The following is an 18,930-nucleotide window of genomic DNA, read 5'->3' as shown; positions in this document are numbered from 1 at the left end:
TCACAAAAAGCAAACAAAACAGGAGTGTAAACACGGCTGAAGTAAATTCATGTAAAAGTTCAACTGAATATCCACAGAACATTTTTGCACTATTCACTAGCAAGAGCACAAATCATGACGGGGGCTGGGATGAGTTGACTCTGGGGTTCTGTTTGGGTTTTCTTTACATATTCATAGATTTCTAAGGCCAGAAGGAACCATTGTGATCATCTAATTTCAACTCCAGCACAGGACACAGAATTTCACCTAGTGATTCTTGCATGAAATTCAACTTCTTAACTAGCACATTCGTTTTAGAATTCTTGGTTTAAAGATCCCAGCAAATTGAACATTTACCACTTCCTTGGTAATCAGTTCCAATAGTTAATTACCCTCTTTAAAAATTGTGCCTGATTTCCAATTTTGAACTTTGCTGACTTCAATCTGCAGCAAATATGGTATACATTTGAACGCTGTCTGTTTGTTAGGAAAATGGCTAGAGTACACATTTTGAAAAATGAAATCATAGAAGCCCAGCATTCCACAGACTATTCTAACATTCCTGAATCACCACTGAATTATTTCTCAGGTATGCCCATAGTCAATTCAAAATTAAATGCACTACATTAACTTCATTTGAAGTTTCTAGGCAAAGTCACTTTTGAGGTAAAATGTTGTGCATAGGGGGATTAGAATTTTCTAAACTTGATTAAGACCTATTTTACTAAGTCCAAACTCCATCTAAAAAATGACTCATCTGAATCACTGCAAAATTTTGGCAAAAAATATTCTCTGCTGGCTAGAGACCAAACATAAAAAATATGAAACAGAAAGGACCTTTCTGAAGATTTTAGAGAAATAGTCAAAATCGGGATTATAAGGGGAAGCATGTTTCACCTTAATTAGAAAAAGGAAACTGTCTCTCCATAATACATGAACAAGAAGCACCAAGCAAATAGACCTAGCAATAGGAAAGATGAGATCCATTTCCCAATGATGACTTCTTCCAAAATATAAATGAAACAGGGACCTATATTCAGGGCAATAGATAAAAAGGAAAACAAGGCTTCCTCCCTTCCCACTTTTGCAGTAGTTCTAAAATGGAAAGAGATGCAAGGATGTTCATTTATCTTTTTGCATCAATCCATGCTGATGTCTTGTTTCTACCATGCAACATCACTCCATATTGCTGAACAGCACAACACGAATATTGCAAAGAAACATCAAGACATCATGATGTGATTAATTTGTGGCTCCCAGCATCTCCATCAAATGATGAAGTGCCTCTCCAGCTGTTGAAGGCTGGTTACAGAAAGCACTGGTCTACGTTACACAAAGTGGCACTCCTACCGATTGTTATTCTATGTGCCCCTATTGACGAAAGATGTCCTCTTCCTTAATTTAAATATTTTCACCACATTATAGTGGTATAAGTCTTTATATATCACCTTTTCATACTCTGGAACTCGAAAAGCACTTTGTGTAATGAGTTAGAGAACGGTGGTGCAGGGAGTGAAAGAAAACAGAGCAGTCACTGCATACCTGGAGACCGGCAAAGGCACTTGGGAAGTTCAAACCTGTTTTACTGAAAGGGGAACGCTGGCCAGGACACAGTTTTTGAGACCAATGGGATCTTCAACTTCCCTCCCCAATCACTAACAAGACACCCGTGAGCAGGGTACAGAGTTTAACGTGGAAGCAGCTCAACCTTCAATGCCTACCCTGCAAACATGTACATCTTTAACTGCTCCCATTCTACCAAGAGACCAAAAAAAAAAAAAGTTAGAAACATGCAAAAGTGGGCCATAAACACCAAGGTGATAGATGTCTTAGAAACAGTTGATTAAACAGAGACTAGATAGCCTCTCCTGTCAGCCACAGATAGGAGTCCAAAGTCTATAGAGGATGTATTTAATAAATGACAACAGGTGCCTAATTTGCACCCTAGGCAGCTATACTAACTTAAGAAACAATAATTCAATGTAAGCAATATGCACATAAATCAAGCAGCAACCTCAAAAACAGGGTAAGCAAATAGCCAAGCTGCACAAGCTTAATAAATTACTTAGTTTGTTCTGACTGCAGGGCAAGTACCATCCCTCTCTTTTATGTTTGTGCAGGGCTACTGCAGTGGGCCCTGGCATCTAGGGGCTACCGCAATACTAGAAATAAATAATAATAAATTCCTCACTTTGCCTGCCTGTCACCCTTTGTGTAGCACTGACTTCCTCCACAGCTCCTAAAGAAGGAGAGCTTTGCAGGAGTGCTCACTGAAAGTCAACAGCTTTGAGATCTTGTGCACAAGGTGGCTGGGGGAGGGGGGGGGGAATAGAGTGCATTCCACAAAAAAAGCCCCCCTCCCCCCCCCAAAGAACTTCCTGACAGCAATTCCTTCTGAACAATTCCTTCTGAGATTGGGGGGAGGGGGGAAATGCATGTCAAGGTCTGCACAGACACTCACACTAAACTGCAGCACTATAGCATAGGGAGCGAGGCAGTATCTCTCAGGTAGGCAGGCCATTGGTCATTTAGTCCCAGATCCTCAAATGTACTCAGAGGAAGTAAGGAGCCTAATTACCTTGGGGGACCTGGACCTTAGGGCTTTATGCATCAATACCAACCCTTTACTCTGCACTCAGAAGCCCAAAAGCAGATCACAAAGCACCGTTTGAACATGGTCACAGCAAGATGCGCCACCTATCAAGCGTGCTGCTTTATTCTGCACTAGTTTTTACTGTAGTACGGGGACCATGACTCTTTTACCTTGCACTGGAGCAGGCTGAGGAAACAAACCCTTTAAAAAGGCACTGCCACAGTCAGAATCCTCAGCTTCAGTCTTACGGCCTTAAAACAAAGGGGGTGGTTTGTCAGCTGAAGATCCAGCCCGTGGTCTTTTTTCAAACAGACTTTCACCAATAATTCAGGTGTTTGGAGGATGGGGGTTCTTTGTTTGTTTGCAAACGCCTGTGAAAGCAGAGGCCGTACTGGCATGACATTCAGGTATCGGCAGCACACACCAGCACGCTGACCTCCTGCACACACAAGGCTCCAGAAGCCTGAGTATAATACTCTCCTATCATCTTGTAACAGAAACACAGAGACTCTGCAAGGCCTTCCAAAGTGAACAACTGTCAATAAATGTGGGCCTGACTCTGCTGTCATTACGCTGAGTAGCAACTTAGTCTGTGAGCAGCCTCACTAGAATCAACAAGACTTCTCATCAAGTGCTATTCAGTCTCGGGAAGGGTGGCAGAACCTGGCCCTGTGCTACTAACTATTCTGTGCTGTGAGCGCTCACTACGGGACAGAATCCGAGTCCCTTACTTGTGCTGAACAATACTTAACTCCATCAGTAGCCCGCAGTGAAGTCAATGGGTCCACATCTGGAAAGAGGGGCAGCTCACAGTAGGGACAGATTTTGACACACACCCTTATTATGAATTTATTATTATTTTAATTGCATGAATTTAGTGGCAGTGCAAAGTGTGGAACCAAACTGAAGCCCCCGTCTTCACTACCCAGTGGGCATCCCAATTCCACCACAACCAGTTCCCTTCTTAAATCCAGGCTCCTTTGTCTGCTCACCTCACCCGGCCCAACAGGAGCCATCCCTCCATCCTTCCCTCCACCCAGCACAAGAAAGATAAGGAGTGCAGCCTAGGTATCTGCCTCTCAGTAGCAGGAGCGAGACAGAGCAACAAGCAGCCAGAGCAACCACTTCTCAGACAGCACCGGAAAAGGGGAAGGGGCAGCTGCAATGCAATCTGCAGTCTCCGGCTGCGAGCCAGGACTTGCATGTGCACACAGACTTACACCACAGGCACATAACCCAATCACCACCATGCTGCACTCTTCCTTTTTAATTAAAACTTAACTTCCGTTAAACTTCAATGGATGCCAGATAAAATTTACTCTTTTTTTTTTTTAAAAGCCACTCTTGAAATTTGTCTGCAGTGGACCTTTTAACTTTACAATCCTTTTAGTAGCTACAATGTTAAGTATTAATACTTCTTTTTAATGTTGCTGTTCTGAAGTGTCTCACCTAAAGAGGAAAAATGAAGATGTGCATTTTATTTCAAATGATCATTAAAATTTCAGAAACACATTACCAGGATTTTTACAGAGGCTCAGCTTTGCAATTTTCCTATAGGGCCACTATCTGAGAACCTAATTAGGCTGTGTATTTCTAGAGAAAATTAAATGGCAAATAGGGTTTAACCTGGCCAAGTTTCCAGCTTCATTTTATCTACTGACTTCCAATTTCAATAGTACAGTGGAATAGGACCATAAACTTCCCTGAAGGTGAGAAAAAGGCTCTAAGGTAAAAATACCTCCATATGCAGGGTCTCGCCTTAGGGCCTACCCCTCAGGCAGGTGAGTGGAGAGGACAGAAGATTCCTTTCCCTTGCCTCTTACACAGTGCATGTAATAGACAGGCCCGTCTGCAGCCCCTACACTCCAGTGAACACATCCTCACTCATGGGTGCATAGGAATGAATGAGAGCGGGCATATGACCAGGGAGAACAGGCGCCCGCCGACTATCTGATTTCCCTGGGGGTGCTCCACCCCAGGCCCCACCATCATTCCACCCCTTCCCCCAAGGCACCACCCCTGCTCCGCCCCATTCCACCCCCTCCACTGAGCGCACCCCACCCTTGCTCTGCCTCTTCCCTCCTCTGCTGCTCCCCTCCCCCCCAGCGCCTCCTGTCCGCCACTGAACAGCTGTTCAGCAGCAGGCAGGAGGCGCTGGGGGAAGGGGGAGGGACTGATCAGCAGGGCCCGCTGGTAGGGGCTGAACACCCACTCTTTTTTCCCCAGCCCCGGAGCACCCATGGAATCAGCACCTAGGCCAGGGAGAATAAGCTGTGCCCTGGATAGGGTGACCAGATGTTCTGATTTTATAGGGACAGTCCCAATTTTGGGGTCTTTTTCTTATATAGGCTCCTATTACCCTCCACCCCATCCCAGTTTTTCACATTTGCTGTCTGGTCACCCTAGCTCTGAAAAGAGCTGTATTAGAGATCATGTTCCTGCAGAGCAACCACGGGGAATCCTTTCCTGAGCTCGCCCAAAACGGCACAGCTCCACCCGGCCATCAACACCAGACTACGGCCAAATGACACCATCCAGGAATTCAGGGATGATGATTTTTGATGGCCCTTGTTATTCTATAAAATTAACTTCTGTAAAATTAGCCATTTGAGGTTATATGAGTCAAGAGCTCATTCTGGTGTTCCCCATCTCTAACTCCCACACTCTTCCTATAGTGGAAAAAACTGCTCCTATGATATCTAGTTGCAGATTTGTGGACAAGTGCCTCAAAACCATGCTTGGGGAAAGCTTCCTATATGCCACATACTTATCAATGATTCTCTTTCCCATACACTAGGAGACAATGCAACTCACTGGCCCAGTAGCCTGATAGTGAGAAGTAATCTCCTAGCAAGGCCAATCAAAAGTCACAGCAGAATGCACTGGGCTCCCAGACGCACAAATTCCTGTATTTTACATTAAACCTACTGAATCTCCAGGAAAATATTTCACATCCATTGGGATTAGTTATGCTGAGAAAAGAAGAATTTCTGTGTGATTGAAAGTAATAAAGGTCCAGATCCACAAAGAGACTTAGGTGTTGGGATGCTCACACAACATGTAACTTTTAAAAAGTGACAGGAATAATGTGATCCCCAAAGCCTGAGTTAGGCACCTAGGCTTCCGATCTAACGCATGGGGAAAGATAGATGCCCCAGAAAAACCAAGAAAAACCCCATATGCTAGCCAACGGGAGAGGCCCAGCCCTGCTTCAGAGACAGGTGCCTAAATCCAAGCTGTAGGAAAGTGCCTGTCTCTGCTTGTGATCCACAGCCAGGAACGCCTCTGCTGGAGTCAGGCTCTTTGGGCGCCTACATTTTTCCTTGTGAGAATGAGTTAGGTACCTACCTCACCCCACCCACAACAGCAGGAGGAGGGGCCCACCTTTAGCCCAGTGGTTCGAGCACTCACCAGGGATGTGGCAGACCGAATTTCAATGCCCCCAGCTTGCCAAAGGAGGAGAAAGGATTTGAACTAGGGTCTCCCACATCTCTCGGGAGGTTGCTCTAACCACTGGGCTCTGGGATACTCTGATGTGGGGCTGCCTCAGTCTCTCCTGATGAAGCTGTTCCATTTCCGATTAAATAGTTCAACTATGTAAAAATACTGCCAGGTATTTTATGTTCATTGTCAGCCCCACATACAAGGAAAAGTAAGGAACATAACCATGTGTCAGCAGCTGGAAATCCTATGCACGCCAAACACTCAATGAAATCTCATCCCTGTGAACCTAGGAGTTACACAGAAAATTACAATGAAGTGTGTTGGTGGGGAAAAAAAACATATGTTGCATACATCAGATTACATACCATGAACTACTTTACAGGAATGAGTATATTTACCATACTTAGATTGGAAGTGCCATAGTAACTGTGATTTCATAAGGAAGCACTATGATTGTATATTACTGGAATCTACAAGAACCTGGAGAAGTTGAAGAGAACATTTATCTAGAGTCCATATTTAAGCAACATCAGATCTAACATAACATGTAAATACTAAGGGCCAGATTCTGTCACCTGTACTGGTACCCTACTCCACAAGTGGTTCTGATGGGTCTACTCAAAGTATTACTCATTGTGAGCAATGGTAGCTGAATCTGGCCCCAGGCTGTAAATGTCAATTAAGCAAAAATGTTTATTATATACAACCAAATACGTGTGCAAAGGATTATATATGCTTCATGATACACTGACATACAGTCCATAAAATTAAGCACCTATATAACTCTACAGGATCAGGTCCTAAGAGGTAAACAACAACCTTTGTAAGGTTTCACATTTCTGCTACAAAGTATGGTAGACTGATTTTCCCGTGCATACAGCCTATTCGCTCTTGTGCACTTGTGTTATCTGTTCATTCTCTCTCTCTCTCATCACCCTCTCTATGCAGGAAAAAACCCGTCGTTGCACAGCTATCTCACTGTCATCTATTATTCAAGAAAGGTCTCATTGAATAAATGTCTGTTCAGAGGCTCTAAACAAATTTCATTTCTGAACACCAGTGTCTGCAGCCCAGCGGGCTATTTCAGCAAGATAAGATCACACATTTAATCAAACGCTTCAAAAAAGAAATACACACCAAGTTTGCTTAATAACGTCAAATAATAAAAGTGCAGTGTTGACGGCATACTAATTTTTAGCATTCTTTCTTCTTTGAGGGTTGACTCAATAGCCAAGGTCAAGCGTACATGGGATTTCTACTAATTAGGGTTTCTGGTAAGTGCTGGCTACTCTTCGGACCTGTCTACTCCAGCCACTTAACCATAGTTTTGCCCAAAATTGTGGCAGTCCTTCATTTTAAATGAAACAGCTGCACACATTCTATCCAAGTATGATTGACATAAAGGCATAACACAATGGGGTCCTAATCCATGATCGAGGCTCTTAGGCATTGTGATATAATTCATTTGTATTAACACCACCACTGCTAAATCAATACATTGTGTGTAGATTGATGACAGAATTAACAACCTCAGTAGTTAATAAGGAACCACCAACATCAATGGCTGCGTAGATGTTATAACATATAGGTAAGTTACAAAAAAGAGCTCTCCTTTCTTGATCGTCCACTCATTATTTGGCTACTGCTCCTGTTGCAGTAAGCTGGAGTTTGGGTTAAGTAAGGAATCGTGGCCAGAACACACAATGTGAGCTTGCCATTTATTTTGACTGCAGCAAGACTATCCCCTAAGAACAGCAGGAATCAGCCCAAGAATTCTGGACTTTATGGTCTGTACCAGCCAGCCCAAATTCCCACTATGTGATGTGATGGAGATAAAGTAGTCACTGATAGAGGTCTGCATGATATACAGGCTAAGTCTATGATCTAATTTTTCATGTTTCGAGCAATGCTACAGAGACAGATCTGCCTTGCCTCAAAACTACATGACTTCTGGGGCAAACCTGGACATCCTTACTCCTGGCCAAATTGCAGCCCCTACATCTGTGCAATTCTCCATACCCAGAGCTCTCCCTCCCGCACAAATTTCTCAGGAAGATGTTCTATGGGTACTGGGATCCACGTGGTGGAAGTGGCTGAGTGGGCAGGGCCAGGTTTATGGGGGGAAACAAACTGACCCCCTCCAAAGATCAGGATGGAAGGATAATACAGACCCAAACTGTATTCTCTTCCCCTGCAATGGGGAGCCGCCGTAACAGTGCACGCAGGGCCACGAAGTGTCTGGTGCAGGAGCCCCGTCACACATTCTCCAAGGGAATCATATTGCAACAGGACACTTGCTGGAGACCCAGGTTTTCCCACAGGAAGGGACAGTCAGACCCTCTGGTCTGACTCAGGTAAACTGCTGATGAAGTCATTAGAGCTGTGCCTAATAAGGCCCGAGTAAAAACTGAGGGCCAGATCCTGTCTCACACCAAGTGTTATCTTACTCCTCAAGTATACTTCCGCTGAAATCAATGGGATTGTTGAGACTAAGGTGTTCTACTCAGCTTCAGGGAAACAGAGTCTGACCCTGAAGAAAGAACAGCAGGATCGAGCCCTTGATGGACAGGGGATGTACACCGGCATTTCTTGGCAAATTAGGAGTGCTAGAACACCACTCTATTTTTATGCGTGAAGTCCAAGGTTCCAAAATTAACACTGTTCTACGTGGAAGGGCCATCTTCCACACGGTGTTTGTTATACATCCGTACTATTTACAGGCAGGTCCTGATTGGTCAATCCATTTCTAATGATCCACCAAGTACGCTACAGTACTAACTGTTGATTACTTGTGTATAGTAACAATTTACCTCTCCATAAAACAAGCTGAGAGCTATTTAAAACACCTATCAGACTGAATTTGGCATAAGAATGCATACATCACTTTGGAACCCAGGTTTAAAAAACAATATTTAATTTTTAATATTTCTTACCCCTCCCTCAAAAAAAGAAAAATGGTATCCATTAAAGATAATAGATAGAAATGACCTCCCACTGCAGCAGCTTTACACTATGAAACATCAATGATGTATCATGCTCACACTATTCACTTCCTCTGGAAGAAAATGGAGTACATACTGTATTCTTTCTAATGATTCAAGGCCCACATGGTGACATCCTCACTCACACTGAATACCACCTTACATCACAAACTGTCCTATCAATGGGGCTACATGAGGAGTAAGGTACTACTCGATGTGAGTAAATACATCAAAGCCAATCCTAACACAGCTATCCATTTGGCATAGTCCCCAATACCCTATTATTATTGAAAAATACAGATGCAACTAAATAAAATAAACAAATACATACATATATAAAACAGCAACCAAGGGTTTTAAGTTATATGGCAGACATTTTTTGTATAAAAATTGTAGTATTTAAGGCTCATTAAAAAAAAAGAAGCCATCCTCCCTGAAGTAATTGACAGGAATTTGCATCATTTTGAACTGACAAAGTGTCAGACTGTGACACAAATACTGGCAAAAATTCTGTGAAAGCAAAGGAGTTAAACACAATCTTTGAAACCCTCTTCAGTTCTACCCAGCGGTGAAATCTATTCATAAAGATGACTATGAGGACTCTCCCCCTCTCCTGCCCCCACCAGCCTTTGGAATAGCTTTGAGGGAAGGAAGGTGAAAAAAAACAGGGAGCCATTGAAAAATCTCCTTACGGGGTCAGCTGTCAATGGAATGCATTTTAGTATTCAGGATACCCACCCATGCAGAACATCAAAAACTGGGCTTTGGTCCCTCCCCTATTCTCACAGGCTTAAGCTAATGCTCAGTTTCTGGAGCTGTACTGAATAGCAACACACACTGCCTCTGCAGGACTTGTAAACAGCAATACAAGCCGATCAAATAGAACGGGGGTAAAGTTTCTACTTCATGTTTCCCTTTTCTTGTGGCATACTCTAGCACAACAAAACTGGTACATTAAAAAAGGTCAACTGCTCCAGAGCGTCATGTGTTAGTATCCGTTAACATACAGCCTTTCCCTCATTCCAATGGGAAAGCAGACCCACACATATACGGATACAGCTGTTTAATTTAAATGTTTTATCCCCAGCTTTAAAAAAATGTTATTCATTTCGGCACAAAATGAGCTTTCTGATTTAAATCATCTTTGGAATCTGAGATGCAAGGTCTCATCTTGTTTTACAACAGTTCCGTAAGCAAACTTTTGGGGGGTATGAGTGCCATCCACTGAAGAAATCCCTCAAATCATGTTTTTTTTGTTGTTGTTTTTGCTCATTTCCAATTAACTCCACTAATACAAAGCTTAAAAAGCTGGTAATAAACTTGAAAACAAAACATAAAAGTCCTGGTACTGGCAAAATGATGCGTCACCGTCCATTTTTTAAATAGTTTTCCCCCCTCCAAAGTTTTCCGTAAGATTAATGGCTCTTTGCAATGTATCCCTCAGTTGAAGTCAATCCTCGGATGCCACCATTGCTAGCTGTGAAATGTACATTCATGATGAGATTACAGTTCCAATCCCATTCCAGTTGAAGCTAGCTGAAAAATTCCCAGTGACCACAATGGAAGATGGACTGGGTCCAATCACTTCAGATTGGGAAGAGGCTGCAGGAATACATAAACAAGGGCCAACATAGACTTCAACTAAATCTGTGGCTCCTCAGTGCTTCGGAAAATTGAGCCACTTTTATTTAGGTGCCTAAATGTTGTTGTTTAACTTCAAGCAGACATATTTGAGCATTTTGACCCAAGATTTTCTTGTCTTCATACCTACACCTTTAACACATAAGGGAAGGAACAAAGGAAAAACTAAAAAGCAAAACAACATTTTCTCTCCACACAATGTTACCTCATGTCTAACAGAAATCACTGGATTTGCCAAACGTTCCTATCCCTCTAATTTTGAGCAGAGGGTCCCCTTCAAAAGTTCAAATAGTAGATTTACATCTATAACTAGCTACTTGGCTGGTAAGTGGGGGAGATGGCTGAAAGGGTCGTGAGGGAGAAGACTGACATATTTTAAAAAGATATTATATAATGTGTGTATGTATATATGATTATTAAAAACATAAGTAGTTTATGGGAGATTTACAAATTGCTCAGAGCTTCACCTCCTTTAGGTCAGTCTTCAGAACAGGAGAAATCAGCTTTTGGGGCACTGGAATCAAACATTTCAACTCCTTATGAGGGACCTAATTATAACAGAGCCACTTATATGCACACACTTTAAGTCAGTAATCCTCCAAAGATCCTTATGCCCATACACTGTCCCAGTGACTTCAGTGTGACTCCGCATGGTCATAAAATCACAATCATGGAGATTCTTTTGTAGAATCAGGCCCTTTAGTCTTGATGTTTGACTTAAGTTTCAGAAACATTCAATTCCCATAGCTGTGTTCAGATACAGTGGGTCAGATTCTCAGATGGTGTAATCAGCATATGCCAATGTATGCAAGTTGAGGATCTGACTTAATCTCCTTAAAGCAAATGTAGTGAGAAAAATTAAACCAAGGGCTCAAACTTATATCCACCGAAGTCAAAGTTTTGCTATTGACTGCAATGGGAGTTAGATTTGAAGTATTCAGTTCATAATTACTAGAATTCCTCCTGCTTAATCACTGAAATGTTAACTGTAGTATTTACCAAATAAAAGGTATCATTTCATAAAATTGACGTGGTTATGCTATATCTTAACAGATGCTAGGTAAACTTAATGACCATTAGGCATTTAAATTATATGCGTAATTTAATATCAAACTGTGACAGCTTCTAAATACAGCTTTACTCTCCTCCGAGCAAGATTCCTTTCATGACCCATGAAATGCAACCTATCTTGATTTTCATTTATATGTTCTCACTATAGTTTTACAGAGCAGACTTCAAGTTCTCAATTATTTATACTGGTTCATTAAGACTGAAATATTGCTTCATACAAGGATATTATATCAACTGCTAGAACAGTGATGCTGAAAATACACAGAAATACATTTGAAACAATACTGTAGCTAGGTCTCCTTTGAGTGTCAGTCCTTTTCAATTTTGATCAATAGATATTCTTTTCTCCATCTTTACTGTTCATTCTAAGTGGTTCCAAAAAACCAGAAACCGAAGACTTGATCTGTGTTAGGTTTCCTAGCTGAATTTGTTTCAATTGCACACAATATATTCTACAGACTATGCTGTCAGATGTTGTGCACTTCTGTACTGAAGTGTTTAACTACAGATGATGTGGTAGAAGTCACAATATTTTCCAACAGCTCAAGTTTTCAACAAAATGATCTGTTGGCTTATATGTTCAAATATATACTCACGTGCATACATATATATTATACACATGTACCCGCCTTCCAACCCCTCAGGGCCAATCCAACTCTTGCTGAACTCAGTAGTATTCCCTTGGAAGGGTATGCAAATTGTTTGAAGTATAAATGAAAAAATGTGGCAATGCAATTCTGATTAACTGGTGGCAGAATTGCAATATTGTATTGTATTAATTTGTACCATACCATGATCCGCAACAAAGACATTTAAAAATGTGTTTTGTTTTAGTCTATGTACACCAAGTTATCCCAGTCTCTCCTAGAGGAAATGAATGGTGGTTTCAATCAGTTAGGATATATCCCATTGGACAGTGCTGTTGTACAATCACAAAAGTAGCCCAGAAAAGAGAAACTGAACTTTTTATTGCTTGCCAGGCAAGCTTCTACCCTACCATAAACAAACCTTTGGTGCACTGAATGACCAACACATCCGTCCTGCAGCTGAAAATGGAAGCTGGCTTCATGCTTCAGCTTCCTCATATACACCACTAAATGGAGGAACTCATAATTTGCACAATGGGCCCATCAATTTATCACATTTCTTTTCCGCCTCACCTCTGCCAGTTGGCCCTATACTGACATAGATACTTAATTACAGGCTCCAACCTTCTCCCATTAAATTCAAGAACTCAAATGACTGTAGTATTTGGAAATTTTGCCACTGGTGACTTTAGGGGGAGCACGAACACATCTGGAATGAAATTGCTTCTTGCTGACATTAATGAGGAATTTGTAGCTAGAAGCCAGTATTCATTGGGGACAACCAAACTTAAGATCGGGGTTGGTCCCCGCACAAGCCAACTTTAAAGCACCGTGGCCAGCATACAGGAATATGACAAATGACAAGTGTTTTAAACTAGGTATCTTGTGCATTACTCCAACTACAGCTAACTCAGAGCTACAGTATGGACAATGGAATACAATTTTAGGATGTAAGAAATCACAAAGATTTGAGTTTAAGTCAGTTTCTCTATAGATAAATAGCCAAGACTTTAAAAGTGGGTGCCTATGGTCAGGCTTCTACAGCTCTGTTTAGGCACCTAAAGTAGATGGCCTGATTTTCAGATGTACTGAGTACACAGAAGCTCTGAGAGTCTTCAAAAATCAATGGTTTATTGCTGGATGCTCAGTGCCTGTGAAAATTAGAAAACTTGCATAGGTGTCTACATAAGGAGTTAGGAGCTGTACCTTGAAAAGCTTGCCAAACAGTGGTTGTGAAAACTTTCTACCAGAGGTTGGCATGGCCATACTTAAGAATGACACAGAATGTCCCAGTGTTCTATAAATATCCCATAGGAGAGTAAATGGCTACAAACAAAGCCGGAACACGGTTCTTCACACTATAAATATTTACATTTTTATATATAGATATAGCTACAGTGCATTTTCAGTATTCTTGCTATAGCAACTGGGTAGCTGTAGGAGGAAAAAGACAGCAGCAGAGAACAGCTAGAAGTTCAAGGAACTGGAGTGAGGTCATTTGAGTTCTTACACATGTAGTAAGTGCCTCTTAATCCCATTACAACAAGCAGCCCAACCAATGACAACAGCAAAAGAGTGGCAGGTCTCTGTGCATCTCTATGCTATCCAACAGCCCCAGAATTCTCCCCAATAATCTACTAAGATTATGAGACCCTGCACTCAGCATGACCTGAGCATCTCTGAGATCAAAATTTTTAGTATTATTTCTGGATTTTCCCTAGATAGCAGCATACCAACAGAATGATTTTTCTAGCCAGAATCACCCTAGATCCTAGCATAGACCCTCTCACATCTACTATGCAACTTAATTTTTTCCGGGAGAAATACAGAGCCAGCACTCATGTGAAACTTAAATGAACAGATTGCAGTCCAGGTAACCTTTCTGGCCAAAACTCCATGCTAGTCTACACACCCTATATCTTTCTATAACCCCTTCCTGCTCTCTCAGCCCCACCTCCTTCACCTGTCTTTGCACTTTATTTCAGGTATGGACAGTGTAAAATAATCCTCTAGTAAATACACACCGGCCCTCCCCTCTCCCCACATGCACTTAGATCAAAAGTTCCTGAAATGTCCCCAGTTCTAATGTCCCCATTCCTGTTCCAATGACCACACTCTTCTCTATATCTCATACTTGTTTTTATTGTCACTGTACTTGTTCGTGCTTCCAACACGAAAAATCCTCAAGGCAGGGAAAATATTCTTGGTTGAACACACTGACCAAGTGTATAAGTCAGACATGCTATACAAATGTCAAATACTAATATAGTTTGCCCATCCTTAATTCTTAATTGTTTTGTAGGTTATCCACTCCCATAAATCCTAAAGAAATTAGAAAATAATGGAAACAAATCTATTTTAATGTTCTTTAATCTTCTCAGATCACCAGAAATTACGTCTAATAAAACAACAGTGTTGGCTAAAGAGGTTCATGCCACACATTTATAAACTCGCCAAAAAGGAGATTGAAAAAAGCACACACACCCCCAAACCCCATTAAATATAACAGGCTTCACCTAGCACAAGTATTTTTAAAGATCTTCCAATTTATGCTTCATGAAAGAATAACCTGGTTTCTCTCACAAGGCTGTGAAATACCTTGAGGAGCTTTGTAATTTACTATGTTGTAACACATGCAAAATGTACCACTGTCCAGTCAGTAGCTTCAATGGGAGGTCTTACATCTTCACCTAAACTCTGCTCACATGTTACATATACCTAACGAAGCAATCACTTCTTTTATCGTCTGCAGACAATACAACCAACTGTATCTCAGGGAAGCAACAGGGTGTGTGCTGTATTCTTTAATTAACAAGAGCAGCTGGGAAATAAAACTCAAGCACTCCTACCACAACACCTTCGGCTAAACCCTACAATAGAGATGGACACAACTCTGATGACATCACAACCTGTGGAATGTATGAATACTATGGAACACATACTGCTAGGAAACAAAGGACATTGATGATACCAAATCTTCAAATGTACAGCCTTGGAGACACTTAAGATGAATTTTCTAGATTGAGAAACAAATCATTCCATGTTCCCTCAACAACCAACTCCTGTCTTGTGGAGCAAAATAGCTGAAGGGAGACTTGGTAACCTTACGCTTGCTAAACAGTATTAAATTGCTTATATATTCAAAAATTACAGTTCACTGTTCTTCTTTGGCTAACTTGCATTGCAATTAAACACGCTTTATAGTAATATTAAATGTTTCCTTTCCCCCATGCATTCCAAAAGATAAACTACATATTAATTAAACTGAGTGAAGGGTGAGTCAAAATTCAATGTTTTCCTTTTAAGAACCTCAGAACATTTGGAAATGGATATACAAAGGATTTGCATCTGTGTTCATTCTGTTGTTGTTTTGGTTTGGTGTAGTAACAGGAGACAATACAGTTACCTTTAGTGCTCTACGCTAAATAAGGAAACCAGGCTTATAACAAACACCAAAACAGCAGCAGTTTGAATCACAACAAAGGGATTGTATCACCACTATTAATATTGCGGCTACTGCAATTTGAGGTGAGTTTTTCTACCTTAAGAAAAACAAGTCATAATAGAGCATTAACCTTAAGTTTGTAACCAAACATTGGCACCAATACATGGATTTTTCTCTCTTCTTGCTATTAAATAAGGACGGTGTAGATTTTTCTCTTTTTTTGGACAGCAGTTCCTTTAACTTGTACACCTTATATAGCCCATAAAACTATAGAAGAATTTTTCCAAAATGAATACACAGTGGAAGCATTTTTGTACCCCAAACCCTGGAAAGGATGATATATTGGCTCCACAAAACCCACACTATTTCTCGGTATTGAACAGATAGTATTGCCTACCTCTCTTACTAGAGAGCATTTCAAAATGATAATGGAGAAGCCTTCAAAAGACTTCATTGAAGAATGCTTTTTTTTTTCTTGGCTTGGTTTTGAAAATCTTGATCTAATGCTTTGGAATAACCGGTGCCACAATACAGAAAGCAATTATAACTAGCAGGCTGCCTATCTGTCTTATAAAGACACAGAAGGCATTTCCCCCCCTTGCCCTGGCTCTAGCCATCTCCACATTTCCTAAGCAGCTGGCTGCCTGGAATCCAAACCCGGAGTGCAAGAATTCTAATACTTCCTAACGAGTAATGTGAATGGGAAAGTAAATACAGCAGACATCGGTTGTTTTGGCTGTAGCTACGATAGTTGCAGCGATACACAGCGATTCATTTTTTCGGCTGTTTACAAATTGTTTTAACTACCGCAGAGAAAAATCACATGCGAAGCCCATTCGAGAGGTTCCCTTTCTAGCTAGCTCCCAGTCTCCCTCGCAAAAAAATATAAACATCTGTGCATCTATGGGGAGGGTGGGGGATGAACAAAACAACTGATCCTGGGCTATATTGTTGCCATTGGCGACACTGTACTTAAGTCTGTTAATGAGCTCCAGCCCTCGAAGACGAAATCCCAAGGACACAGTGCAGATTTTGGGGCGCTGCACCTCACATCCTCCTGAGCACTAAATGCGCCGAGCTTTGTTAGACTAGATTATGGAGACGGGTTCCTGTACCGGGCTCACCGCCTGTACCAATCAGCAGCCGTGCAACCAGATTTCCAAGTTAAACAGTCACAGGATGATTGCAAAGGAAAGGCAAATAAATAATTAAATGGGCAAATAAAGCGAGCGCTCAAGAAAGGGATGTAATTTTCACCCTCCACCCTTCTGTGCCGGCCCCTCGCGCTCTGCTGTACGCCAGCCCTGCTCCTCTAGCAGGCAAGGGGGCTGCTCTCCAAGGAAGGAGGGGGGACACGCTTGGATGGCTCTTAAAATCCTTTGTGGTCTACCTCAGCCGGGTCTCTCCCCGTTGCCGGGTGCGGAGGTGCCCGGCGAGGCTGGGGAAGGTAGGATGAAAACCTCTTCCCCCCCAGCTCAGCAGCATGCCCCATAGCCCCGCTGGCGCCCCCTCCTCGCACGCCGCCCGGGGAAGTGGTGGTTTATCGGGGCCACCCTTCCCTGCATCCCTGCCGGCAGCCAGCCACGGGCGGGTGTGCACAGCCGGCGTTTCGCAGGAGAACACCCACAGACCCAGCAGCCAGGCGCGGTGCCTTGCCTCGGAAGCCGGGGGGGGGGGAATAAAAACCCCACCGGGGCTCCTTTATCCCCCGCCCGAACCCGAGCCACCCCTCCCTGCAGCCCAGAGCCATCACCTGCGCCGCTCCCCGCCGGCCGGGCACCCGGCGCTGCCCGCGGTACGGCGCGGCGCAGCCCGGGATGCGCGCAGCGCGATTTCCAGGACAACACGCGCTCGCGGCTCCCGGAGGAAAGTATCCCGGGGAACCAGCACCGCGGGGCGCCCCGGGGCGGCCGGGGCCAGGCGCTGGCGGGGCCCGCAGCAGCAGTTACCTTCAGTCCTCGCCGGGTCCGGAGCGCTCAGTCCCCATCAGCGCCTCAGCAACCTGCCGCGGCGGGGGCGGCGGCGGGGGCGGCGAGCTGCCTGCAGGAGCCGGCCATGGGCGCGGGGCGCGGGCTGGCCGCTGTGCCACAGCCCCGGGGGGGCAGGAACCCGGAGACGCTGCTTCGCCGCCTGCTCCTGCCGCTCCCTCGGCGCCGCCTCCCGGCTCCTGGCCCGACTTCGCAGCGCGGTTAGGGCAGCGGCCGGCGGCCCCGCGCACCCCCGGGAGCAGAGCGGCGGCTCGGCTGCGGCTGCGGCAGAGTCATTCCCCGGGCTGCCGCTGCTCGCCCAGCAAAGACGCCGCTGAAGAGAGACCGGGAGAGAAAACCATCCCCCCTCCCCCCCCGCGCCTTCCTTCTCCACCTCCTCCGCCGGCGGCACCAGCTGCGCTCCAGAGCCCCCTGCCCCGCCGCGCGGCCGCCTGGCTCTGCAGGGGGCTGCCGGGCCCCCCGCCCGCGCTGGGGGGCTGCGCTGCCGCCGCCGCCCCCTCCCCTGCCCTGCCCTCCCCTGCCGGGGCGGCGTGCGCCAAGCGGGGCTCGCTTAGCGAGCCGGGCAGCTGCGGGCGGGCGGGAGCCTCCTCCTCATCGCCGGGAGCCCGGCAACCAGCCGCCGCCTGCAGCCCCGGAGCAGCGAGCGAGCAGCGAGCCGGGCTGGGGATGCGGGAGGCGGCGCGGAGCCCAGAGCCAGGCGGCCGCACGCAAAACCCGGCTCCGGAGCCCAGTGCTGGCTGCGCGGACGCGGGCTCCACCTACCGCGCGGCACGCGCACTGAGGGGGCAGGCGGGGGGCTGCGCTGGCGGCTAACCCTCGCCCGGGGCGCCCTGAGCCCCCCCCCCGGGCTTAGGGGCGGAGTATTGGGGTTAGCACCCTAGCGCCCACTGCAGCCCCGCGGTGCTAGGCGCTGTATATGCCCTGCCCCCACAGAGCTTACCAGCTTAGCCCCCGAAGCGCACAAAGGGGGGGCAGGGGAAACTGAGGCACAGACAGGCGGAGTCCCTTTCCTGTGGCACCCCAGCAGGTGAAGTTGTAAGACCTTTGAGGAAGGGGCTGTCTATTACCATGTGTATGGGAGAGTACAACTGGACCCTGTTCTGAGGGGGATCTCTAATGCAAAGAATACATATTCATTATTATTAAAGTGAGGGGAAGGGAAAGCCCCCCTCCGTATCCTGCACAACAGCACAATGCCCCC

At 44.6% G+C, this 18,930-nt stretch overlaps 1 protein-coding gene across 4 annotated transcripts in view; it reads right to left on the bottom strand.

The window, feature by feature from the left end:
- ADGRL3 (adhesion G protein-coupled receptor L3) overlaps nt 1-17,813 on the bottom strand; it is an 834,374-nt gene extending 816,561 nt beyond the window's left edge. For 2 of the 4 annotated variants that reach the window (XM_045018222.1, XM_045018223.1), the window contains exon 1: nt 17,691-17,811. The gene's annotated coding sequence lies outside the window, so the exon portion shown is untranslated. Of the gene's footprint in view, nt 1-17,690 lie in introns of all 4 variants that reach the window. The other 2 variants (XM_045018219.1, XM_045018220.1) reach the window with 2 other exon arrangements.
- Nucleotides 17,814-18,930: the final 1,117 nt, after the last annotated feature.

The sequence above is a fragment of the Mauremys mutica genome, chromosome 5 (assembly GCF_020497125.1).
Source record: "Mauremys mutica isolate MM-2020 ecotype Southern chromosome 5, ASM2049712v1, whole genome shotgun sequence".
NCBI lineage: Eukaryota > Metazoa > Chordata > Testudines > Geoemydidae > Mauremys > Mauremys mutica.
This window is presented reverse-complemented; position numbering and strand designations above follow the sequence as displayed.